Genomic DNA, 27,704 nt, shown 5'->3' with positions numbered 1-27,704 from the left:
CATATTCCCCACATCGCCCACCCCTGGCTGACACCGTTAATAAATCACGACCTTATTTTTTCCCGACTCAAATGCAGCCTCCCTATTTTCTCAAAGTCGTCACTCCAGTTAAAGGAAGCCATCAACATCAGTGCTGGTATGCAAATGAAAATATATTTGCCAACCGTAACAGCTAACTTGATTTTTGATGGACAACAGAGTACGTGGCACGTGCTACTGGAAAGAGATGACTGGCCAAAGGGGAGCCATACAGCCACCATACACCATGTTCCAACAGAGGTCCTATTATTGGTCTTCTTTGTTATTTAGCCAGCATCACCCCAGTCATCAAGCCCGTCAGACAAGTTGATAGAAATGAAGAGGACACATGGGGAAAGGAAGAAAAAAGCTAGAAGTACTGATCAAATTACTTGAGACTTTTCAACAGTCCCAGCCAAGCATATCTGAACATATACCCACCACAAGCGTATACCCAAAATGTATGATTAATACAATAATTTGTTTTTCCACTTTTTGCTTAAAAGCACAAAAACTCCCAAACAACTGAACATAAAACATACCCTTAACTCAGCATGTTTCAAATCATATAACATCAAGAGGAAAGCTATACCTTCAAAACTTAACTATGAGAACTACTTCAGATTACTGAACAGGACATGGTTATTTGATATATATAACATATATTTTATATAATATAAAATGTCCTAAAAAGTTTTAATAATGTAAAGAATGTGTACCACACATGCAAGGTAAAATTCTTTCCCAATTATTAAGTTAATGGTGCTAAAAATAACATCTAATCTACAGAAGAATAATTTATAAGTTAACGGATTAACTTCTATATATACTTCACACAAGCTTATGTTTTCTTTCTTTGTTTAAAGAGTTCAGACAATGACTCCTAACCAACAAAATTCTTTATATGAGGAATCTAAAACAATAAAACAAACTAGTGAATATAACAAAAAAGACACTCACAGATATAGAGAACAAACTGGTGGTTACCAAGGGGGAGGAGGGAAGGGGCAAGATAGGGGTAAGGGACTTGGGCATATATCCAGAGAAGAACATGGTTTGAAGGGATACATGCACCCCAATGTTCACTGCAGCACTGTTTACAATAGCCAAGACATGGGAGCAACCTAAATGTCCATCGACAGATGACTGGATAAAGAAGATGTGGTACATATATACAATGGAATATTACTCAGCCATTAAAAATAATGAAATAATGCCATTTGCAGCAACATGAATGGACCTGGAGATTATCATACAAAGTGAAGCAAATCAGACAAAGACAAACATGACATTGCTTATAGGCGGAATCTTTTAAAAAAATGATACAAATGAACTTATTTACAAAACAGAAACAGACTCACAAACTTAGAGAACAAACTTATGGTTACCAGGAGGAAGGAGGGGGAGGAGGGATAGATTGGGAGTTTGTGATTGACGTATACACACTGCTATATTTAAAGTAAAATGCCTGGGACTTCCCTGGTGGTACAGTGGTTAAGAATCTGCCTCCCCATGCAAGGGACACAGGTTCGATCCCTGGTCCGGGAAGATCCCACATGCTGCAGAGCAACTAAAACTGTGAGCCACAACTACTGAGCCTGAGCTCTAGAGCCTGTGAGCCACAACACTGAGCCCGCACGCTGCAACTACTGAAGCCTGCCCGCTCTAGGGCAGGCGTGCTGCAACTACTGAGCCCACATGCTGCAACTACTGAAGCCTGCTCACCTAGAGCCCATGCTCCGCAACAAGAGAAGCCACCGCAATGAGAAGCCCACGCACCACAACGAAGAGTAGCCCCTACTTGCCGCATTTAGAGAAAGCCTGTGCGCAGCAATGAAGACCCAATGCAGCCAAAAATTTAAAAAATTAAAAAAAATATAAATAAAATAAAAAATACTTAAAAAAATTAATTAAAAAAATAAAATGCCTTTCTATGAAAAAACAAGGGGGGGTAAGGGATCCAAAGTATGAACTACTTACATATAAAATAAATAAGGATATACTGTACAGCACAGGGAATATGCCCAATATTTTAGAATAACTCTAAGTGGAGTATAATCTTTAAATATTGTGAATCACTGTTATACACATGAAACTTAATATTGTAAATCAATTATACCTCAATTTTAAGCGTAGAGATTTAATTTATGACTTCATAACTTTTCATCCATACTAAATATAAAAAATTCATAAGCCATAATTAAAATAGATATATAGAAAAGGATATATCGTCTATTTAAAAATTAAGCTACAGGTAGGGCGACATACACAATTGATATGTATGATATAATGACAACATCAATTTCACACATCTCATACAACTATTCCTTTCACTTTTGTCTCTCACCGACTATGATCAGAGCCAATATAGTAATGCAGCATCATAAAACAGTAACTCTCCAAAGAGTAATAAAAACAGTGACTCTCCAAAGAGTAATATTCTTGCACAGAGAAAGACCTAGAAGAAAAATTCACCTCACATGTAGTTGAATATACATGGCTCCAATTTGGGAGAGGACTAAAGATACTAAATTTGAAGTCACTAACCTGAAAACAGCATTTAAATCCATAGATATGGTTTAAAGGACAAAGAGCCGGGACTCAGGAATTTAGACACCCTAAGGAACTCCTCCTTTTAAAAATTATGTAGGAAAGGAATTAGCGGAGGAGAATGAGAAGAAACTTCCTAAGAGACGCGAGGGAGAGCAGCACAGAATCTTAGAGAGGGAGTTCCCAGAAGGAGAGTGGACAACACTGTTCAATACTCAGTAGTGAGAACTGCACAGTTTCTACTCGGGTTCGCAAGCAGAAATCGCCCCTGACCTTCCTAAGGAGAGTTTCAGCAGAATGATAAAGACGTAAAGCAGACTGGAGAAAGTTAGAGTGTTGACAAGTGAATAGGAAATAAGGATTTGGACACAGTGTGTGCAAATGATCACTATCATGATTACCTTATGCTAAAATTTCTCCTCCCCACTAGGCTCTGAGCACCTTGAGGGCAAGGGGTAAGGTTTCCTCCACCTCTGATTAAGAAGACAACCCGAGGCTGGACTAGTGGCTTTTAAACAACGCTCCCGCAGAAGCCCTGGGTCTTTAATTAGGGTGCTCAGCCCCAAAATTCACACAATAATAATCTGGAATAGAATTAGAGGGGAGAAAAGACACAAAAATGTATTGGGCAGAAATCAATCTTCCTTAAACAAAAATAAAAGGCTCAGGGATGACTCTCACCAAGACTAGAACATGCCAACCAGACCACCAACCAGTCCCCCCAAAATAAAAGGCTCCCCAAAACTATGAGTAGAATTTTAACTGTTTTTCTCCCAAGAGCGTAGATCATTTTGCCTTGAATGTTCCCGATCATTCTCCGTGAAACAAGAACAGGTACTGAAGCCTATTGTATACACCAGGATAGTAGAAGATGCCCACAGATTATCAATTTATTTTTTACAGTAAACCAGCTTGAGAGGAAACGTCTACCTTCCTTAATAAAATAAAATATATACCCTGCAAATATTAACAACAGAGAAAAAAATCTGCTCCGGGGGAGGGAATAAGACTGTGAACTCCTCTCAGAAACTCACCTTCTCCTTGGATTTTCCCCCTAATTGATGAGGCAAGGACTACTCTTGACTGCTACAAAATGAGCCGAGAAGGTTCCCCTCATATCCCCAAGTACAACACAGACAAGGTGGTATAATAATTACCTCAGGACTGCAGGTAACAAAAAGAAGTGAATCAGAAGTAACCTTAAAACTACATGATCTGTCTATAGTTTAACCCCCAATACCCAGCAGTACCCTCAAAAACCACATCACAGGGACCAGCACAAACCTTCTGTCCACCAAAGCCCGTCTTCTGAGTTTGTTCCGAGAACCAGCCTCTGCCCAAAACAACTGTCACTGTCAATTCCCACCACGTCCAGGGAGGCCATGGCTTTCAACACTGTAGGACCACATTAAGATAATCAACATTTCAACATAATGAAGGGAATATTCTTTAAAACAAAACAAAAAAAACCATACTCAATATGAAGGAGGGTAGGAGAATGTCTTCTTTAAAAGGACGGTGTTATATAATACCCATTTTATAGACAGGAAGAGGTAAGACAATTTGTCTAAAATCAAAGAATGTGTGACAGAGCTGGACATCAAACCAGTGGCACCTGACTCCAGGCCCTATGTTCCTATCATTCTGACTAGGCAGCTCTAATCCACTAAAGACAAAAAAAAGTAGCAAGCACCAAAACAATGGTATTTTTTTCTTCAAACTGAAAACAGCTCACGTGTGTATAATATGTGTTTACAGCTATAATTTTATATCACAGATGTTTTTCCCCTTTGAGTAAAATTCCAATTTTATGTGATATAATTAAGTGTAACAATATTTTACAGAGTTCTAGAAAGAATATGGTATTCCAAAAATAAGCGCTAGACTACTAGGAGAAAAGCACTGCAACTTAGAGCAAAATGGACAGCTTATCCTTGGAGTACTGTTAGTATTTGTCTCTCTGTCTGTGTGATTTCAGAGTCGATCCATGGTTTCAACAGTCACTCAGAAGAAATATTACCAAAAAAGATACTTCATCAGAAATTTGATTCATTGTGTGGGCCGATAAAGAGTTTCCTATTTTGTTAAAAAACTTAAAATGCCATTTTTCATTTTGCTATGTGTCTGAGTTTTGACAAAAACATTGAGGAACAAATGGAGAAAACTGAATCCTGTGGCAATAGCACAATTTTGCCTCAAAATTTAGGTCTGGAAGAAGCTTGGAAATAATCTATTGTAATTACTCAGTTTTACAGATGGAAAACTGAGGCTCAAAGAGATTAGTGCCTCTCCTGACGATGACAGTACTCCCTTTGACTAATGGAATTTCTATGAACCCAGAAACAAATATTATCCTAAAAATGCCGGCCTTGCCACCATGACTGAACTGTGTGCTATGGAAATCATCATCAAATATGTGTCCGCCTTCCCACCAAAGAAGGGCATTATGTACCCAAAAAGGTATAAGAGAAGCCTGTTAATTAGTTGTGAATCTAGAATTTTCAGATAAAATATCTAACAATACAAAATACACATAAAACTTGAAAGATCTGGAGAGGAGCGGTCTAACGTGCTAAACACAGAACAACAAGGAGGGTCACCTTGTGTTAAATATCAGGTGTCAGCGACTCTGAGCGACTCTGATACAAATTTTACAAACATTATTTTTAATATTTTCCATAAATAGGCATCTATCAATTCCACTCTGCAGAGGAGGAAGGTGAAAGTCAGGGAAGTTAAGTGATTTCCTCAGTTTAAAGCAAGAGGAAGACATGCTAGTGGCATCTAGGTCTCTGAGCTCAAGACTGCCACTCTCCCTCCACACACCACCCCCCTTCCGCCCCCGCTGTTTCCATCCTGGTTCCTTCAGCCAGGTTCCACTCCTCTGCATTTCTTGGTTTACCCACTTCCTCATTCTCCCCAGAAGAACAGATCTGATATCAAGAAGGTGCTTTCTAACAGCCACCTACTACAAAAACAGCCCCAAGCATCAATTCACCCAGTGAATTGCCCTAAAATGTTTCACTAACAAGATTATTCAATTATTGGCTTGTTGTGCTTATATAAGCAAAGAAAATGGAAGAAATACTATGATGTTGTAGCATAAGAGAGAGTGAAGAGTAAAACTTAAAGGTGATGACAAACTGTGGACTTCATCTGACATGAGGAATCCCATTTAAAAAAGAAAACACAACGATTCTAAAAGCTAAGGTGGGAGACAGCTAGGAAAACAGCTATTGTAGCTGAATTTTTCCTCAAACTAGGAGCTCCAAAGACTACGAATGCATATAAATGTCCATGAAGTTTTCTCATGTCGTATTTTCTTTCCGATGACAAACTACATTATTCAACATAGGGGTCTGCTAATTCATATGGACGACCATTATACAGCTGACAGCTTACTGCCACTTAATTTCAGTACTTGGATTTGTGCTTACAATTGGATTAGAGACTAGTATTATTTTAACGTCTTTGATATCAAGTGTTGAGGGACAAAGTTTTCTATAAGTTCAAGGAAAGAAAAATAAGGGGGGGGGAGATGTGAAATACTGTCACACAGCCAATAGTAGTATATGCTGAACTCAAAGGTACCTGACCTCAGCAGGTTGTAAACAGCAGGCTTGTCACAGCCAGACAACACTGCATGGTACTGATAATTTAAGTCTTACTGATTTGGTAGTTTTATTTATATTTAGTTAGTAAATCTGATTTTGTGTTATAGGTCCTAATGAAACTAAAATCTTTCTGCATTGAAAAGGAATCTAAGTAACATATACTAAAATGGGTGCTTTTCATAAGGGCCATTACACCAGTTAATTTTCCCCATTACTTACGTAATAAATATGGCCATAAAATGTGATTAAAAAAATCATTTGTGTACAGCTTTTGTTTTTTTAAAAATTCTGACAAATCAAAATAAGGCGCTACCAGTGGTTCCCAAAATGTGTCTCTGCGTGTAGCTTAAAAACAAAGCTTTTCCAGGTTTAAACCTAAGTGGAAAAAAAAAAAATTTAGTGCTTTAATTTTCTCTTAAAATTGTTTTCCATAAAACTAAGTTTTATTAAATTTGAGGATTTTCCTTTATTAGATTATGAGCTTATTATTTTGTGGCATTAAATTTTCCTTTTATTTTCTTAAAAGGTGGTAGTAGTAGATGGTTTTTTTTTTTTTTCATGTAATGACTTGACAAAATTCAAAATTTGGCAATCCTATGTCAATTCCCTAGATTTGGGGGAAATTTTTTAATAGTATATGAAACCAAAATCTCTAGGTACCACACTGGCCTACCTATTATGAAATTACACACACACACACACACACACACACACACACACACACACACACACAGATATAGGGATTCCCCTCTGGCACCATGGGGAAAACTCATTTTGAGCATGAACTCCCATTCAAGAAGTTCTTGTTTCTACCCAAAGAAACGTAACACTTTTCTGTCTGCCTGCCTGCCTGCCTGCCTGTCTGTCCGTCTGTCTGTCTATCTCTCTGGTCTGGAACTAAGGGTACTGAGGCAGCCAAGTCACAACTACAGCATGGAGACAGGAAGAGAGGAGCTATCATCAGGTCCCCAAGTACTTAGAAGGAGACATTTTGCTGAACATCCTAGAATAAACCACAGCCTAATAAGGTTAATAATAATAATGATGACAAATAGTGCATAAAGAACAGAACTATGGAAGACTAATGATAGCAATAAACTCTTTGATACTCCTCTCATTGAGAAATGAAGTTTAACTGCCTTTCCCTTGAAACTAGAGTTGCCTTAGTGATTGGCTGGACCAACAGACTGCGGCAGAAGAAGTGATATCCTGGGACTGCAGCGCCTTGAAGCTCCAGCCTGGAACACTGGAACCCCCTATCTCACAGTCCTGAGCTGCTAAACATGCCTGACTACCTTGAAGCCACCGTACTGTGAGGAAGCCAAACCTCGCCATGTGGAGAGGTCATCTAAAAAACAGAATGAGATGCCCAGCCAGCCGCCCGCTGTTCTCTAGCCCCTAACAGTTTTTCGTCATCCCAGCTGAGGCTCCAGACACCACGGAGCAGAGACAAGCCATCCGGACTACGCCCTGTCCAAATTCCTAATCCACACGATGATGAGATGATAATAATAAGTTGTTATTTTAAGCAACAGATAACCAGAATAAAAGCTAATCCCTTTTTATAAATACTAATAAAGGCTTTAAAGCAAAAACGAAATGTCTCAGGCAGACTAGCTGGAAACTAGAATGGCATCCAACACAAAAGAGGATTATGATGCATAAAGATAAATATAAATCCATTCATTCATTTATCCACAAATACGTATACTACCAAGACCTATAAACAGGGAAATATACAGGCTCTGGAGATGGTTTAAAAGGAGAAAAAAGAAAAAAAAAGACCTGACTTCCAGGAACTTATAAAGTATTATGTATCTCAGTGTCTTCTTGCATACTTTTTAATGTTTTTCACAAAGGTAACATAGTCAACAATTCAGATCAAATCAAAATGCAGACCAATCTCATAAAGTGACCCCGGGTTTGAGTTCTTCTGTGAGAAGGAAGTGAAGATTGAATCAAAATCCCACAAAAGGGCATTTGTAGTTTGTAGTAACAAAACATGCAGTATAATCAAATGTTTAGATTCTCATTTTAGACTATAAATTCAAGGCATGCGTAACTAATCCTTTTTATTTTTTCTTCATAAAGTATCAGGTTAAAGAACCTTTTAAAGATATTATTACAAACAGGCCGAGTAGAATTTTGCTACTTTACTGCAGTCAAGGTTTGCGGAACCCAGAATGAGCAAAGCAAGAAAGGTCCGAAGTGAGCTGCTGTTTTAACAAGATTTATTTCTGTCTAGGTGTGCGGCTAGAGTTTAAACAGAAACACTTACTATTCCAGGGACTAAAGTAATTTTAACTGCTTCTTTTATTAAAGCATAGACAATTTAACCTTTCATAATATTATTCTCAGGGTTCTAAAATTATTCACTCTTTTTCTATTTGCAGTATTTCTCTATTCAAATTTCACATGAAGCCGAAAAGAACACAAATAGAGAAAATTCTTCTCTCAGGTATTTTTAAATACAGGAAAATGTTTGATCTCACATTGTAAAAGAATAAAGTGGTAAATAAGTGTGTGCGTGGCCTCTTGAGCAAAAGACCATACATAGCATGTCTTAAAAATCATCAGCACCGAGCACAATGCCTCTGTACAAAGTACTCCGCAAATGTGTGCTGACTGATAAGACATTTATTTCTCACTTATTTTTTAAGTGTGGCCAATAAAAATAAGCAATGCTACTTTCTGTCTTAGTAAGCACTTGAGGCAAAGAAAAAAGGATAACGTTTTCAAGAGCAGTCATGGAGAAACATATCTTCCCATTTTTTTCTTCCTAACATTAGAGGAGGTATGGTAGTGGGTATGTTAACAAATTCTACATGCTCTAAATGTCAAAATAGTAAAGGTAAGTAATAATAAAACAGTAACCTAACTTATAAACTGCCTGGTGTTTATCTTTTCTCTCATAATTTCGGTTTTAGCACATTACGTGGTAATGTGTCAGAATTTCTTTTTAAAAACATGACACAGAAGAATAAAAATTCTCACGGCTAAAAAGTAATTCATTAATATTTTATCCAATATACTATAAAAGTCAAAACAGAGTACTGAACAAGAACATAATTAGGAACTTAAAAATAATACTAACATTCCATTATAAAAAGTAAAACAATACCTAGGAGGACGATACACGGCAGGAATATCTGATTTAACAGGTCACTGTTCCCTCTCCTAGACTGGTCTGAAGGCCAGGATTGCCGTGTGGGTGACCTGGCCGTCTTCCTGGGTCCCCCAATGAGACTCAAGGCCAATCACTTACCATCCCAAGGCCTCAGTTTCCTCAATGACAAGAAGAGAGAGGGGCACAATTATCTCCAAAGTCTGCTTCAACTCTAACAAAGTCTACCAACCTCAAATAAAGAGCCGTTCCTCTAAACAAATAGCGTTTTTTGTTTTTTTTTTAAAAACATCTTTATTGGAGTATAATTGCTTTACAATGGTGTGTTAGTTTCTGCTTTATAACAAAGTGAATCAGTTATACATATATCCCCATATCTCTTAACAAATAGGGTTCTAAGACACTCCCAACTTCCACTTCCTTAATTAAAGCACAATTATTTCCCTAATCTTACAGATAATCTACAGATAGATTCCTTTTCCCTTACTTTATCTTTACAACAATTCCCGGAGGTAGCCCGAGTCTGTAAATATTACGTGCATTAAGCAAATGTCAAAAGGGAGTCTAGGTGAGGTTATGTGATTTGATTAAAGTCTCAGCCAAAAAAGGACTAGAAATCAGATCTACTGACTTCTGGCTCAGTGCTCATATTTCCAGAAAAGCTGCTTTTAAATCCACGAGAACTACAAAATAAATTACATACTAGTAAAAAAGGAAGAAAATACGGTGCTTTTAAATGGCTAGGTTGCTTCTTTAAATCGCAATGTCATGTGTCTTAAATATCCTTAAGATAACACAATTTTAGGCCTTTATGTTTCAGAATTATTTTCAAGATTCCTGGAATTGAAAAACCCAGTAGCTTAAACACATAATAAAAATATTACCATATGTCAAAGTTTCCTAAACTGATGTATATTCCTTGATAAAAAGGGGCCCATAGTAAAACAAGTGTTGGAATATTTGTAAACTTAACAACACTCATAAGCTTTTTAGTTTAATGTGGCATTTCACGAAGCTGTGGATCGAAACACATTTCAGACTTTTTAAAAAATAACAATTGAGATTCTAATGCACTTTTGTTCCAATGAACCCCTCTTGGAAAACACTTCCATACATTTAAAAAATACAATCATTTGCTAAATAAAACACAAAATTACTATAGTTTGTCCTTACTTCCCAAGTAAGGAAACATACATATTTCCCATACATATTTTCATATTTTCTGAAAAAATGAAGTATCTTACACCTTGTTACTTTCAATGTGACAGTGCTTCTTTTTATTTTGTCCTGAAAAGTTGCTAATCTGATATTGTATTTAGAATCAATAGCAACTCAGAATAGAGAACTATGGCAAAAAATCTTCTCATAATCTTAAAATATACTCTCGGTGACACAAATGACCTCATATTACCAGGTTTCCTCCAGTTATCACACTAAATCAAATACCCAGAACTGATGCTTAAAGAATCCGAGGGAAGCTCTCAATTCAGATGGAAGTGTATTAGCAAAGACAGGTAATCGGGGGAAAACGTTCATTAGAGAAATAACAGTTGAACCAATTTTAAACCCTTATAGGGATTTGTGTCCAAAATGGGGAGCAAACATTTATAGTAAAGGTAAGACTAGATGCCCAGTTCACCTAACAGCAGCATGAAAGTAACTCTAAGTGTGGGTTTTGCCCTATTTATAAAATAGTAAACTCTGAGGCAAAGGCTAATTAGCTAATCTGAATTTATCTTGTGCTCATGATTTTACGACATTAGATTTGTTTATTTAAGTCCCAAAGGAATTAGACATTTCTAACCCTTCCTCCAGACAACTCTGAGTTCCCTAATACAAATTAACCAAACACACTTCCTTTGTACTTCCAACTAATAATGTTTAGCACGTCCAAAAATACTTTCAAATGCTTTTGAAAATGTAAGGCAGCTTAGAAACTTGAGCTAAGTTGTTGGTAATGGTATTTTAAAAGTGGTATAACTTACCACTCCAAGCAAAGAGGCATGACTTGTCACTGGTAATGGTAACATGGGACGCTGAAAAGAGCTATTTTGAAAAAATAAGAGATTGTGGGTTCTAGTCTCAAACCTCACCCTTCCCCTCACATATATGAAACTTAATGCTTATGTAACACACAAATCAAATTTTGGTTTAAAAATGAAAGAAATTATAGCAGAATAAGTTATGTATTTGTTTTTAAAGGTATATCAAAACAATTATTTTTTTAGAAATAAAAGCAGTCTGCAGTGTTGCCTAGAAGATTTTAGATATTTCAGTTCTTTCTAATCCTTAAATGTTTACACAAGTCTCCCCACCCCCTCTCTCTTATATCTATTTTAGAATTTAGAAGGTCATTCTGTTAACCAGGCCATAAACAGTTCTCAGATACAGCGTAAATTTCAAAAGCTACTTGTTTGTCCATAAATACATGAACAAGTCATGTTTTAAGCACAGAATACCACAAAAAGACTCACAAAAAAGGTATCAAAGTATGGTATGTTCACCAACCTATAGTCATCCTATTTTCTGCTACAGAGTGAATAAAAGTCACCTCTGCACAAGTGAACTGAGACTTCAAGTGCTCGATTAAGGAGTATACTACACATCTAAAACCACTTAAGAAATAATAACAAACAGCATTTTTCTGGGAAGTCACATTAAAAAGATGAAAGTACCCAAACTCCATGGCATAAAAAGCCTCTATGAGAGAAATAACTGAAGAAACCTGCACTCTGCAGATTGCTTAACTGGAACCAAAACCCGGAAACATGTTCACCTCAAGTAAAACACTGGGAAGTGCGGGTCTTGAAATGCTCTTCAAATATGGAACCCAGCTGCATTTATTTCCTAAATGTAAAATATAATTTTTAAAAAGTAAGTCTAGTGGAAAGATTGACATTTAAGCATTCTGAAACTATTTTTCATCACTTGTCAAGCTTCTTTTTTTAGCATATTATAACTGTATTGTTATAGGTGGGAAGAAGACCACTGTCCTTCTGGGCAGCCTTCTAACTTTGAGAACGTAGCCATCTCCCATGGATACGCTCTCCCTGGGCAGACGACAGAAATTGCAGCTCTGGCCTGTCATCAGTGTTCTCCAGAGGACACTTCCTTCAAGTCATCTTTCCTTTTATCTGGAAGCAGCACAGAAATGATAAACCCTGCGGACTGACGCGACTCATTCCTAGCCACTGGAGCCTTTCCATTCATTTCAATGCCCTAAATCTCCAACAAGGGCAATAAAATACTGGTAGGTGAAGAGGTTGTGGAGAGCTAATGAAGACAACGCACTGTGCCTCACCGATCACTTCTTGATTGTGTATCCTTTAGAAATCGGGTAAGATATTTAATACTGGTTAGAAAGGATGGATCATCTAGCTTGTTGATAATACAAAAGTCTATCCATCTGGGATTTTTTCCTCTTTTATTTCGGCTATTTCTTTGGGCATTCAACACCTCTAAGGAAAAGAAAGGGTTGAGAAAATGAAGTAAAATTCCAATCTATGAATTTCATTCCCAGTAAAAGCACTTAAAATACAAAACAAATAGAATAACCTCTTAGAGACGTAAAAGAAAATACACTAAAACTCTAAAAGTGGTTATGTAAGGATGGTGCCGTTTGTGGGTAAATTCTTTAATGTCCACACCTTCTCAATTATAACCATATTTAAACCAAAACAGTGAAAGAACTGTTGAGAAGGCAAGTTAAAACTAATGATTTCAAATATTTTCACTATCCTGAGTTTATTTTCTATAAGACAAAGGGGAAGTTGCCTATACAGCTTGACAGTGTAAACAAATATAAAAATATCTCATAATTATTCCCTTCTTCACTGCCTATGTGAAGGTGGGGAAAGGAATAAAGGAAATGAAAGCCATGAGTTCACACTCACAAACCAAAACCACAAGAAAAATAATCTAAAACCAGACTATAGGAGGCAGGAGAAAAGCAAGATTCTCTACACAAGAAGTGATTTTGCAACACTAATAGGGTAAAGCCACATTCCTGTCACAAGCTTCATGCTTTCAAACAGGCTACACAGCTGGCGGTCTTAAAAGCTCTCCAGACAGGAACCAAGATTGTAGGAAAAATCAGTAGGTCTCAGACCTAAACTGAGTCCTAATCTGATTCTGATGACACACTGCCCTGCTGGGGCATAATATGATGGCAGCCAAAAACTCAGTTCAGTAGATGGTTTTAACTTCCACAGAAAAATCCTGAAGAACCACTGCTTTGAATGTGGGCCCCTTTAGTTACTAATGATCTGTCCAAAGTATTGAAAAAATGCTTTCTAGAGAGAGTCATCCACATGATGCACAGCCCAGGGAGAATGCTGCAGAAAGCATCCAGAGGTAAATTATGTTTGTGTGAATATTAAGAGACAAGTTTTCTCTGGAAGTCAAAGCACCATGCGGTTGAAAAGAAAGACTTATTAGATTTGGAGACTGAACTTGGTTTACAAGGGCTCAGGGGTTGTTTAATGAGATGTTTTAAAGGGACCACGTTTTCACCAAGCCCTGGGAGAGTCCCCTATGAAACGACTGTGACCAACTCCAAGAAGCTAGACCCCTTCCTACACGAATTCCAAACACTTCACCTCAACTGCCAGAGGACACTCTAAAGCAGCACTCTGGTTCTGTTTTTAGAACATTCAAGAAATTACTCATCCAAAAGAGATTTGAGGAGATACCTGAAGAGCTGGCTGTGCTACATACATTTTCTTCCTCACAGAGGAAGTAGTCTCACTAAGACATTCTTCACCAAACAGGAAGAAAAAACAACATTCTTTCCTATGAGATTTGACATTTTCTATTGTTGTATCAGCAATTTTTTTAAGCTAGAATGTATTTTATAAATTCGATTCTTAGATAATGCTTTCCTCTAAGTTAAAAAATATAAGCTCTGAAAAATGCACAAAATGAGCAAGTGAATAATCTATCCACAAACTGTCAATAAGTTATTTATTTCATCACATCACCTAAATATAATCCTAAGAAAATTATCACATTGTCCATTAAATCTAGGTACACTGATACCAGTTCTTACTGAAATCTCCTTCTTTCAACAAAGCCATTATGACTCTAGGTCTTAGTCAAGACTATTAATATGAGTTGATTCCTATTATAAAGATTTACTGAGCTTCCCTGGTGGCGCAATGGTTAAGAATCCGCCTGCCAATGCAGGGAACACGGGTTCAAGCCCTGGTCCGGGAAGATCCCACATGCCGCGGAGCAACTAAGCCCATGCGCCACAACTACTGAGCCTGAGTGCCTAGAGCCCGTGCTCCGCAACAAGAGAAGCCACCGCAATGACAAGCCCGCACCCTACAACGAAGAGTAGCCCCCACTCGCCACAACTAGAGAAAGCCCGTGCACAGCAACGAAGACCCAACGCAGCCAAAAATAAATAAATTAAATAAATAAATAAATAAAATAAATTTATTTTAAAAAAAGATTTACTGATATTTAAGATAAAACAGTAGTGATTATAACACACATGGCATTGATAAATGTTATGAGCTTCCTTTTCACTTAGAAAGTAGTATTCATTCCAAGTACAAAAAACTGTAGATTTCAATAAGCATGACATCAATTATTCTATGATAAAAAGCAATACTGTAAGAGCAATATGAGCATTTACTAGTATTCAAAATGTTTAGTTACAACCAATATTTGAATATAAGTAGTTTTTCCTCTAGTATCTTCATCCCTGAGATGTATTAAAAAATTGTAAATGTGTGCAAGGTTTGGAAATAGGCCATAATTCAAATACTGACTTCTGTCATTTACCATATGTATGATTCTGAATAACTTAATTAACCTCTCTTAGTTTCTTCATCTGTAAAATGGGAATAATATAGACCATAGTGAGTTGTTAAGAGTGTAAAAACGAAAACATCTGTAAAGCACATATGGACGGGTTTGGCCCACAGTAGGCACCTAATACAGTAATTACTATAATCATTATTGAAGTTGCAGAGATCAACCAACTAATTCCTAGTAATAGCCACAAAAGTGAAGTGTTCAGGACCTTCAGAAATATTTCAAAGAGTTTGTTTTAAAGATCTCTTTAGACTTGAACTTCTAGGTGCCACAAAGTCCAGATAGCATCTCTCATTAGGCTGTGTGGTAAGACTCTTCTATTAGGTACTTTCTTGATGTTAGTGAGAGACAAGCAGGTATTCCATCTCTACTTGAAACACTAGGACTGCCAACTACTGAGTCAGATTTAACTAACACATAAGCTACTCAGACTGTGCTAAACACTTGGGGAGGCTGCATCGAATTTTTCAACAGCTATTCAGTGAGTATTGTGTGTACAACTGTGCACTGGAAACTTGGCACACACATCAAGGATCAACATAATCCCTGCCCTCGAAGAGTTTACCATCTAAAGGAAACAAACAAAAAGAAATCAAAGAAAACTGCAGGAAAGTATATTAATTCTTAGTATTCTTAGTAGTAGGCTAAAGATGGTTATGGAGAATGGTGGACAACTGATGTTAACTAGGAAAGTTTCTTTGAGTCAGTCAGCTTTGCTATGCTTTAAAAACAGGAGAGAAAACAATGGATGACTAACAGATGAAAGGCAGTTATAAATATAAATTACAATTTGACACTGAATGTAGCCAACAGTAAGAATGCACATCAAAGTAGGATAAAACGTTAAGTAGTTATCACAGTGAAAACAAAATCATCTGGAGAAGGCAAAGAATAAAATCAGCAAACTTTGAAAAAGTTATTGTTGGGGAGAAGAACAGCCTAACCTGGAAATTTAATAAAATCTTAAAAGTATCTGATACATTAATTCCTTTGCTAGTTATTCAACCTAGGGTAAGAAAAATCATTGCCTAGGGATACTCCATTTATTACCAGGACCAAGTTTCTATAAAACAATGGGCAAATCAAATTGCTGATTATATGGTTTATAATGTCTAACTCAACAGTGCCTACCAAACTATTTTTAAACTTTCTGTTATTTGGTGTGAAGCCTATGAGTTTAACTGTCAAATTGTCCAGGAAAAGATAAAATAAATAAATAAAACTAACCCCAAAAAGGGCCAAATTTAAAAAAATAATATGTATATGTACACACAACTCTTCAGATATTATACAGCAAGTTAACAGTTATTCCCAGAGCAATCCTGATCTTCAGTGGGGATGAACAAGCTTCCATTAGCAATGCAGGGTCCCATTCCCCAGGCCTAGACCCTCACTATCCACCCCTATGACTGGTCCTACACACCACCATAATTAGCTCTGCAACTTTTTTCTCTCTCTCTCCAAATCTGTCTTAATATAGCATTCCATTTTTCAAGATTGACATACATATGCCTAAGATACACACTCTTAGGACAAAATGTACCAAGTACGCTAGTGATTATTCCACTTCAAAATTCTCTATCTTCTCTATTGTATATGATAAGATATATGCTATCTACCTCCAAAAGGATATGCTGAGGTTTATTGGGTCGATTTCTTTCCAAAATCTAGTGCAAACTTTCATTTCCTTATTCCCTATGAACTAATCAAGCACCAGGTGCCAGAGGTAGGAGAAGTCGTGTTAATATTATCCTTACCCTTACAGGATGTATTTGATAAATAAACACTCTCTGAAACAAAATTAATACCCTTTTTCACTCCTTCCCAGCAGAGTCTGCTATCCCTAGAACTCGATCCATAGAGATGTTAGAACAGGTCTTCTGTTTCCAAACTTGGCCTCATATCTGGAGCAGCTCTTTCAAATGATACCTGTTCTTTCTCCCTTTAATGAAACTATTATTCACTCTGTGCTTTTTAGATTTTCCTTTATAAGATTGTAAGATAAACAAATGTTCATTCTGGAAAACAGAAAAGTAGAAAAGAGAGGGAAATAATGTTCACTACCACCCCAGACCCCTGTAGTACCTTTTGTTAATAGTTTAGCTAATATTTTCATTTAATTTATTTCAGGTGTTTTTCTATCCATATCTTTAAATACGATTAAATATAATTCTCTATAACAATTCACTACTCTGTTTTCCCTTACCATAAATGCTGTTGCTATCATAAGAATATCATTTACTTAACCATTTCTTCCCTGTTTAACAGCACTGTTTCACTGCTTAGAAACTGTATGATGGGAATCTTTGCACATAAATCTTCATCTGGATGTACAACTACTTCCTTGAAACAGAATATCAGGAGTAGCATTCCTATGTCAAAAAATATGATCAATTGTAAGGCTCCTGATATATGACCCAAAGTGATTTTCAGAAAATACCAATTTATACCACAAACCAGTAGTTCATGAAAATACTCTTTAATCACAACCTAATTAACAAAGGTCAGACTCATTAATTTTGCTAATTTGATACACAGAAAATGGCGCCTTATTGCAGTTTTCACTTGTATTTTTTATTTAAGAATATAATCCAGGGGACTTCCCTGGTGGTCCAGTGGTTAAGACTCCGTGCTTCTGATGCAGGGGGTGACCGTTCAATCCCTGGTTGGGGAACTAAGATCCTACGTGCCACATGGTGTGGCCAATTTAAAAAAAAAAAAGAAGAATATAATCTATTCTTTATAGAGGCTAATATGAGACTTAGCTTTCCCCCAGGATCTTTGACATGGGTGGCCCCATGAACTTGGTCTGGTCTTTCTGGCCAAAGCTTAGTCACCTCTACTTCATCACCTCATAAATGGAGGCCATTACCACCTAAGCAGTAGACTGCTCTCCCTGGGACACACCTACCATCCCGGTGGCAGACAGCTCAAATGGAGCCACCAGAAAGCCAGCCTGGACTAGTCTTTCCCTCCCCATAACTAGCAAGAGAAGCCAAAAACACTGGGCTAAGGTTTCACAGATTTCCGCAGAAACTTCAACTGTTCTTTTTTTTTTCTTTTTTTTTTTGGTACGCGGGCCTCTCACTGTTGTGGCCTCTCCCGTTGCGGAGCACAGGCTCCGGACGCACAGGCTCAGCAGCCATGGCTCACGGGCCCAGCCGCTCCGCGGCACGTGGGATCTTCCCGGACCGGGGCACGAACCCGCGTCCCCTGCATTGGCAGGCGGACTCTCAACCACTGCGCCACCAGGGAAGCCCTCAACTGTTCTTAATAATACTTTTCTCAATCCTCCTGGCACCCAAGATACAGTTCAACGCAGAACGATTTCTGAGTTGCCTAGTACTTGTAACACAAACTCTAAGTCTGTGTATATTATGCATATAAAGTACTCATGTTCTTACCCTTAATAATTAAGTTACTACCAGGTACATATCAGTCTGTGTATGTGTGTATATGAAGGACACATTCTCTTAACCTTACTATCTAAGTTTTCCCACATACATGTGAAAGGATAAAGGCATTTCATTGCTATTAGTTCAAACTAGTGACAGCAATAAAACTAATACAAATAAAATCACGGAAAACTGACCCTTCCACTCTTCACATACAGAGAAAGGGGGAGGGGCAGTTCAAGTGTTTTCATTCTAGAATCATACAGAGAACTTAAAGTAACTTGAAGGGCATGTCTTTTATAAAATTATCTGTAACATGGAAGGTTCAGATGAGGAAAACTGATAGCAGGTTTTTCTTTTCTTATGTTACTTACATATGATGAATGATAAAGATTGTTGGTCATAGCCTCGGTGATCTAATATTGAAGATATTAAGCCCAAAAGCTAGTGCCCTTGTCCCTTATGCAGAGTAAACGCACTGGTAGCTCTAAGCTATCTTCCCAACAGCCAGGATCTTCCAGATACATAAAGGTGGAAGAGGAGAGGTGATGAGGTATTTAGTCTTCGATGGTTTTAAACTTTAAAATAAATTTATTGGTGGTAGTCCATAAACTCAACACTGACTTACAAAAGGCAGAAATGGCCTTAAAAAATTAAAAGGCCTCAGCTACCTTACTGTGGTTCTAATAAATAACTCATTTACTGGGTTTCTCTAGAGACGGCACTCTTGCGGTAGGACAATCAGTAACTAACTCAGTCCTGTCCTGATAGCTCTTTACTAGCAACTACCCACTTCACTGCCTTTGCTTAAGCTTTCCTTGCCTAACTTCAAACTTTTCCATTCCTATTACAAGATTACAGATTTTCTTGAAGTTTGCTCAAGGAGATTAATTCATTCTGCTTTGTGTCATCTCCTTCCATACAACACAAGCACACATGAACAGTCTTCAAATGAACAACAGTCTTGCCATCTATTCATTTACATTTTGAATACTATACTTGAAATAAATTGAGTAAAGTATGCCTGTTAAAAGAAGACTCAACAGAAAGCAAGACTCCTGTATGTCTCCTCTTCTCATAAATATATACCTACCTTCCCCTGAAATTCTTAAAAGATCCATTAAATATTGTCCAAAAGATACTTCAAACCTTGTTAAGCACCAAACTGCCTTAACTGATTGTATTTCAAAGATATTTACTTTAAAAATTCTTCAACCCATTCTCTATAGTTAAAAATAAATAAATAAATAAATACATAAATAGGGGCTTCCCTGGTGGCGCAGTGGTTGAGAATCTGCCTGCTAATGCAGGGGACACGGGTTCGAGCCCTGGTCTGGGAAGATCCCACATGCCACGGAACTACTAGGCCCGTGAGCCACAACTACTGAGCCTGCGCGTCTGGAGCCCGTGCTCCGCAACAAGAGAGGCCGCGATAGTGAGAGGCCCGCGCACTGCGATGAAGAGTGGCCCCCGCTCGCCGCAACTAGAGAGAGCCCTCGCACAGAAACGAAGACCCAACACAGCCAAAAATTAATTAATTTTTTAAAAAAATGTGAAACTCCATGAGAAAAGCAAATAAAAATGCAATACCAGCATGATTTAAAGAAAAAAAAGTGGCATCAATCACAACACTGACTGACAAAGTTAATTCAGTTAAAAGCCAACCAGTTAAATACAGCAGCAGTATGATCTGACAATATGACGGTGTTCACGACTAACCAAAACCCTCCAGCTAAAACAAACCTATTAAACAGTAGAAAGAAATTTACCTGACGTTCCAAAGTCATTTTTAATCTTACTAGAGAAAGCAATCATACAGTAGATAATATGATTAAACATGATGTATTAAAAGAGTCTAAAGAACAGAACAAAGATAGATAGATAGATAGATAAATAGACAGATAGGTTTTAAAAGCTGCATTACTTACCAAGTGCTTCCAACAATCCCCAGTGCTTTGGGAGACAGCATTTTAATGAACCAGCCTATGTATCCCCATAGGCTCAACCCACATTTCCTGACTTCTATGACAAAGATTGTCATTAACCTACCAAGATCACCAGGAATGCAATACCAGTGTGGCCATACTTAAACCTTTCATCTACGTGAGCAAAACAAAAACACTGTGAAACTGGAATGGCAGGTCATACAACTTAGCACTATTATACATTGGTTTCAGATGAGACCGCCTGACTAATCAGCGTACCTGAGACTCATACAGGAATGGAAAACACATGTAACTTGCACAAACTTGGAAAAACAAGAACTAATCAATTCAAGTAATTTTTAGCAGAATAACTTACTGTAAGATTATGTAAACCATACTCTGAATAAATGTCTAAAGTCCCAAAGATTATGTTATTGCTGTATTTTGATGCAAAAAAAGACCTAGATTTTCTATTTATAAAGGTCTTTACTGAGCTCTTCTATAAGACAATTAGTAAGTTTGTGACACTCCTGGATACAAGTCTTCTCATTCTCACCAATTCTCCTTTGTAGACATCACTTGTAAATTTGATTTCTTCAATAAAGATATTTATCATTTTAAATTCCTTTAAAATTTCCCTTAAATAAAATTCTAAATGAAACAAGTGGTTTCTAGAATATTTCATTGTCCTTATTATAAGAAAAACTTTATTAATATCAGTGATTAAAAAAGCAATCAAAGCTTGCTTACAAAGATAGGAATTAGGGGGGAAAAAACCCTCAGTAATATTCAAGTATTCAAGACCATGCACATGACCATTAATCTTTAAATATGAATAGGAATATACATTTCACGTTAAATATCTTTTCATTCTAAAACATAACTTTTAATTTTCATTTCCCTGATATCAAACTCGATACCCTACCAGAATAAATAAAATTTAAAAGGGGAAAAGATTAATAAGACCAACAATGTTGGATGTGAAGCAACTAGAACCCCATACATTGCTGATGGGAATGAAAACTTGTACAAACACTTGAAAAACCGACTGGCAGTACCTACTAAAGCTCAACTTACATTATTCTCAAGACCCAGGATTTCAATCTTGGTTGTATACCCAAGAGAAGTGAGCATAAAACATGTATAAAACTAAAAACATGTAAAAGAATGTTCATAGCAGCTATATTCTTAAAAGCCAAAAATGGAAATGACCCAGATGTCCATCGATAAGATGAATACAAAAATGTTAATATAGTCACATAATGGAACACCATACAGCAATGAAAAAGAAGAAATAAACACTGTGCTACAACATGGATGAATCTCACAGATGTAATGCTGGGGAAAAGAAGCCTGGTACCAGAGAGTACAGTCTATATGACTCTATTTTTATAAAGTTCAAGACTAGGTAAAACTACTCAAGGAGGAATCAATATCTATGGGGACAGACAGCAGAACCGTGGTTATCTTTGGGAGGATACTGATGAGAGGGGGCACACAGAGAGTCTCCTGGGGTGCTGGAAATGTTGTCTGTAGGGATCTGGGTAGCATTCGCAAAGGTGTATACATATTTACGCATATATACAAACTCATCTGAGTCATAGTCTGTCTTACCCCTTACTGGCTTCCTGACCTTTATAAGTTACTTAACCCCTCTACTACTAACCTTTTCCTGTACAGGATGAGGATAATACCTTTGATACAGGGTTGATATTTAGATTATAAAATATTCAAAAAATGGCAATTACTATTATTACCTGTTTTTTTATTTGCATCATCAGAGGAACATGGTGAAAGGATTTACGAAAGTCAATAGTAAGAAGAAATAACCTGCAGTCACGGGAAAAAATCAGACACAAGTTTTCAAAATCTGGACAGGTCTGATGCCACATAGTATAAAAGCAAAAACACAACTCAACAAAAATTCACGTGCAGTCACAAGAAAAGGAGAAATTATGTTTATGTAATCTTAAAAGACGTGACTGTGTACAATACATTTATGAAAGATTTCAGTTGAAGTGGTTAGGTAAAAGCAAAGCAATTCTAACACCTAAGGCTCACCTGGAAAAGGCAGTTATACAAATAGATAAGAAATTAATAATTTCTTATTAATTTTAGTAATTTTCCCTCCTAAATAAAACCTTTTAATTAGCTAATTTGTTTTAAAGCCTCTTATACTCCCATTTACTTAAGAATGGTCAGCACAGAAAATAGTTCTAACACTAAGGAGGGATTTATTTAATCCCAAATTGCTCATAACAGCATAGCTTTTAATCATAAAAAGCAAATTCCATGTTTAAATTACAACTTTAGCAAAGGTGTTATATTTTTAACATATTTTTTTCCTGGATTTTTTTCTTATAATAATGGTCAAAAGTAAAATTATTACTTATAAATTGTTTCTGCACATAGAAACAATAGCATATAAAGCTTTCTTACTCAAACAAAACAAAATAGAATTCTAACTTGACCAACGCAATGCCAGAATGCTAAATTTAAAAGCTTAAAATAACCTAACACAATACAGTACAGCACATAAGTAACTGCAAACGGTCGTTTCAATATTCAAACTTTTACTACAGCTTGCACGAGTCTTTGAATTTATTCTGATTCGAAATTCTAGCTTGCTCAAATATAAAATGCTACTAAAAATGTTAAACTAATTTGAAAAACTACTACAACTGTATAAATTATACACAGAGATGTTTTCCTTTTTACAGTTCTCTTCAGTTCACTAAGAAAATTTATAGCTAAAAGTAAATAAGATAATCCTGCTTTAAGCTAGTATGTCTAAAATTACTGCTATGTATTAATTTGTGTCAACTTTTAAAAAGCCTAACACTTTGATGTTATTTTCATAGCTACATTTTTTTCTGGCATTAAACTGCATATTAGCAGAAAAACCAAAGTAAAAATCAGACTTTATCCAAGTTCATTTTAAGCTAAGCTTTAATTTTCATTTAAGCTTTATCTTTCAAGGCTCACATTTAAATTTTCAAAACAAACCTCATATTCCATAAGGTAGCAATCAAATATATTGTTAACAAAATCATTAAGATGTTACAGTCCCGGCAAAGGCAGTATGAAAAAATGCATTTTCACACGCAGAAACAAGTTACAGTTTTAAACAATAAACCATGACTTACATCATGAAATGAATAGAGACGCTGAAAAGGTTAGAATGAAAGTCCCCTTCAGGTCAACAGGATTTACTTTTATATTCGTGTTTCGTGAATTCCTTTACTAAGGTTTGAAAAAACACCACTTATGAAAAGCAGTCACTATGTGATGATGGAGGCCATTTTAAGACTTGTAAATCAACTCTTTTACTAAAAGCACGAGTATACAGTAAACGGTAACTGGAATTCAAAGAGGTCGGGGATGAAGCCAACACAATTGCTTGTAGCTACAACTGGACAAAGTAAATACTCCAAAATTTTTCAGATCTCTAGCAGTTTTTTTAAAAAGCTAGTCAAATTTTTTTTTCAGTTAAAAACACAACTACACTTGTATCTGAGCAGAGAATATCTGTGCCGAGTTTAAGCCTACTATGAACTCAAATGGCTAGATTTGTAAGCAGGTTTAAAACTATGCTCAATAATTAAAAGAAAACCACCTACACTACAATATGTTCCACAATACCACGATACACTACAATATGACTGAGTCTATTTCAAGAATGCTGGTCTGACTAAAACTTTTTCCCAACTTATTCCTAATTCTAGGTATAAAGATGAGTCTTTTTCTGTGGAAATTGATAGAAAAGTCTACCAAAATCCCCTTTGACTGCTTTAGTCATAAGTTTTGTTGTTGATACTACCGTTTTCCAGGGAGGGTGGCAAGCACTTCAGAAAAAAACCCAAAACTTATAATGTGCATTAAGGTATATGACATAAGATATATTGCTATTTAAATAGATTTTAACAGCAAATGTCATGCTTCAATCAAACTCATATTTTTTTCCACTTTAAATAAATCACAAGTGACCAGTGCTCGCTTTGGTGCTCTGAATACTCTAAGTCTATTTAATCTTTAAAGATCAAGCTCCGGGAGTCCATAGTTCAGAGAAACACATGCTTTACAAAACCTGGGAAATGGTTGCTTAATACAGAGAGGAGTAAAAAGCACTGAAATCGTCGCATATTGGAGGTGGGAAATACATTACTCTTCTTCACAGAGGACAGTGCCTATATTTTAGTCATTACCTTGAGTCATCAAAGCAGGCTTGAAAGGAAAATGTTATTACCTTCATTTTACAAAAAGGAAGGGAGAAAACTGAGTTTAAGTAACTTGCCTAAGGTCTCACTGCTGGTGGCAAAGCAAGGATTCAAACCTAATATTTCACATTCCAAATTCCATCTTCTTTCCACTCTACCTTTACCCATTGCAATATTTGGTTGTCGCGTTTATCAAAGAGCTGGCAGGACCAGTCTTTGCCAGCTGCCTGCAAGGCATGTTCAAAGACTGGACTCGTTTATTAGCCGACGCCGATGAATGAATGAAAAGACTCAAAAGCAAACTGAACAAACTCAAGGATAGTCGCAAGCGTGCACTATTACATCGATGTGTATCCCGCCGTATACAGCGCCGGTGCTGTAAAATCCCCGCGGGGCTGCATCCTTCCCAGATCCCCCAGCTCTCCGCTGCTACTGGATAGAAAGGTCTCCGGAACCCTCGGGGGCAAGTGTGAGGCAGTGAACTCTGCTCTGTCCTCAGCACTGGCCTGAGAGGTTAAGCCTCTCGCTTTGTCAAAGCAATTATTTCCCTTATAACCTGCTCAGCTGGGTTCTCTTTTGCAGACTGCCAGGTGATGTGAATGTCCACTCGCAGCAAAAATGTCACAGCACGTTTCTGAAGCATCTGCAGTTCACCAGTGTGCCGAGGCATGGAGGTTTGAGAACCACTGGCCTGGGCGCCTCTGAGGACCTGACAGTGAGCTCAGCAGTCCTGAAAGCCACCAGGCCCTCCCTCAGCTTGTTCAGCCAGGCCATTTCACAACTACGTGCCCCTTGCCTGACCAACACGGCACACCTATTTTCTAAGAGTGGGTATTACTGGTCACTTATCCTGTCATGCAATAAATTCTTTTTCACACATATGCTTATTAATTGTGAATTTCATTTCTTCCTTCCTTCTTTTCACCATTTCCTCTACTTTTTATCAATCCTCTCCTCTTCCTTTCTGCTACTACCCTCCTCCAGCTCTTCATAATTCCACCATTCAATAACCTCTTCACTAACTAGTCTCTCTCTATAAACAGTCTCTTCTATATACTGCTGCCTAACCCATCTTTAAAAGGACCTTTCACATGGGGAGGGGTAGTGTTTGGGATTAGCAGATGCAAACTACTACATATAGAATGGGTAAACAACAAGGTCCTACTGTATAGCACAAGGAACTATATTCAATAGCCAGTAATAAACCATAATGGAAAAGAATATGAAAAAGTATATATATAAAAAAATAAAATAGCTTTCATCATGTCAAACTCTTTCAGTAGCTCTACATTGTGAACTAAATCCATTCTTAACACCTCTGCCTAACTTTTAATGCCTAATTTGTATCTTCCCTAATTATTTATCCAACCTAATTTCCTACTTCAGATGGATACCAAAGAACCAAATCGGCCTCTATAATTAAAAAATCACAAATCGGACCAAGCCAGCCCTCCTGCTTCCTAACCCTACATTTGCCAACTTGACCTCTGAGGGTATCAAAACATGTCATTCCCACACTGGAAACTTTCAACAACTCCCCACAGCTTATGTAAATTCAAACTCTTCAATTAGACATTGAAAACTCTCCATGATCTGGCCCCAAAGTATCTTTCCCATCTTCTTCTTCCTACAACCAAGGGACATCCCATTCTCTAATGACACGGGGTCCTCAGCCTTTCCTGGCAGAGACCAATCACCCTGGCCTTCCCTGTATCTATGTGTCACGATGCTTAGCTTGGACCCAGATCTCTGTTACCTCTACCTGGTAACATCCTTCCCGTCTTTCAAGGTCTGCCCCGACTCATGATCCGTGATCTCACTTCTGAAAATTAGATCTCTCTCGTCTGTTTCAAAAACACTTTCTTTATACAGCTTATGAGGCTCTGTCTTGTATTTCAGTTATACTGGTCCACATGTTTCATCTCCTCTTTTACAGCATGAAGCTCTTAAGGGCAGGGGGCTCCGGCTTGATCTTTACATCAATCCTAATAACTCGTCGTATGTAGCTCAGGACCTTTTTTGAAATACCTGTTAGACATAATAAATGCCGATAAATGGAGTGTATCTGGATCCCTGGCAAAGCCATCATATACTCTACCTGGTAGACATAGTAGGAAATAAAATATAAGCAAAATGACCAAAAATTATCAAAAAGTCTCAAAATTATCACAAAGTCAAAACTTTTAAAAATGGAGACTGCTGACAGCACTTAATATTTTCATCCTGCTCTGGTGGTATCAGTTATCTCTGCCCACATAAACCATGGTCATTTCCTCACTCGCCGTGAACACGGTCCCCTCATTCCTGCCTCCATGAGCTCTGCGCACACGGCCCCCCATACTTGCTTACCCCTTCCTTCAACGTCCACAATAAGCTTCTTCAGGAACCATGTAACACATTCACATTTGTGCCGCAACATCTGCTCCCTAGAGAGTAGTGCTGAGGCCGTTGCTCTCAACCATGGCAGAGCCAGCTGCTACCAGAAAGTGTCTGTCTGCCAATGAAACCACTGCACTAAAACAGCTGAACAGATTTTACATGGGATCTGTTGTCATCGTTGTTTTAATTGCGGTAAAATACACGTAACATAGAATTTACCATCTTAACCATTTTTATGTGTACAGTTCAGTAGTGATAAGGGTATTCACACTATTGTGCAACCAATCTCCAGAATTCTTTGCACCTTGCAAAACTGAAACTCTGTAGTCATTAAACAGTAACTCCCTGTTTCCATTCCTCCCTACCCCCTGTCCCTGGCAATCACCATTCCACTTTCTATCCCTATGAATTTACCCTAGGTACCTCAGGGGAGTAGAATCATGCAATATTTGTCTTGTTGTGACTGGCTTATTTCACTCAACACGCTGTTCTCAAGGTTCATCCATGTTGTCAGAATTTCCTTCCTTTTTAAGGCTGAATCATATTCCATTGTAGGTAGAGACCACAATTTATTTATCCATTCATCTCTCCATAAACACTGAGTTGCTTTCACCTTTTGGCTATTATGAATAATGTTGCCATGAGCACAGGTGCACAAC

The 27,704-nt window shown here is 37.3% G+C and overlaps 1 protein-coding gene across 8 annotated transcripts in view; it reads right to left on the bottom strand.

Moving 5' to 3' along the window:
• NCOA2 (nuclear receptor coactivator 2) overlaps positions 1-27,704 on the bottom strand; it is a 279,465-nt gene that overhangs the window by 183,775 nt on the left and 67,986 nt on the right. The window lies entirely within an intron of this gene.

Source organism: Physeter macrocephalus, chromosome 15 (assembly GCF_002837175.3).
Source record: "Physeter macrocephalus isolate SW-GA chromosome 15, ASM283717v5, whole genome shotgun sequence".
NCBI lineage: Eukaryota > Metazoa > Chordata > Mammalia > Artiodactyla > Physeteridae > Physeter > Physeter macrocephalus.
Note: the sequence above shows the minus strand (reverse complement) of the source record. Positions and strands in the feature narration are given on the sequence as shown.